The following is a 724-nucleotide window of genomic DNA, read 5'->3' on the forward strand; positions in this document are numbered from 1 at the left end:
TCTCATTGCTATATGTTTCTCAATAAAATTATTTTTAAAAAAACAGGTGAACAAACTCTGCAAGTTCAGGTCAGACAGGTAATGTACCCACATCGTAACAAGGCTTGCGGGACACACATCTCATGCACGCAGCACAAACACCCAGTCATCACATTATGAACCAAAGGATCCTAAACCTTAGTTTTCTTACCTGTTAAAAATGCCTTTGTAAGCAGGGGATGGTATGCCTACCTATAGTCCTAGCTAAGTGGGAGGCTGAGGCAGGAGGATTGCGAATCTGCCTGGGCGACTTAGCAAGACCCTGTATCTGCCTTCTCTGAGGACTAGAACAATACAGGATGTTAGTGTCGCTCCTGCCAGGGCTGACAGCTCCAAATGACAGCACTGCCCTGTGAGTCTGAGTCACCCATGGCCATCCGCACAGCACTGCGTTTGGAGAAGACAGGACGATGTAGCGCTAGCTCTTTCCACCCCGAGTCAACGGCACTGGCACTCCACAGGCAGGGTCACACTTCTCCGAGTCCCCTTTCTACCTCCTTCTTCTGTTCACTGCATACCTCGTGCCTCAGTCTCCCCACACCCTCCCATGCAGGCGCTTCCCAGTTGCCTCCCCTCTCCTTCTGTCCTCTCCTTCCCAGATGGCCTCTCTTGCACACTGCAGAAGTAAGCCTGAGATTTGGGGATGTGTTCTGATTTTCCTCCCCACCCACTGCCCCAGCCAGAG

The 724-nt window shown here is 51.2% G+C and overlaps 1 non-coding gene across 1 annotated transcript; it reads right to left on the reverse strand.

The window, feature by feature from the left end:
- Positions 1-68: 68 nt before the first annotated feature.
- LOC111813129 lies at positions 69-169 on the reverse strand. Its single transcript, XR_002818460.1, has one exon. It is a non-coding gene; the product is annotated as a small nucleolar RNA U13 (small nucleolar RNA).
- Positions 170-724: the final 555 nt, after the last annotated feature.

Source organism: Octodon degus, unplaced genomic scaffold (assembly GCF_000260255.1).
Source record: "Octodon degus isolate 3935 unplaced genomic scaffold, OctDeg1.0 scaffold00164, whole genome shotgun sequence".
NCBI lineage: Eukaryota > Metazoa > Chordata > Mammalia > Rodentia > Octodontidae > Octodon > Octodon degus.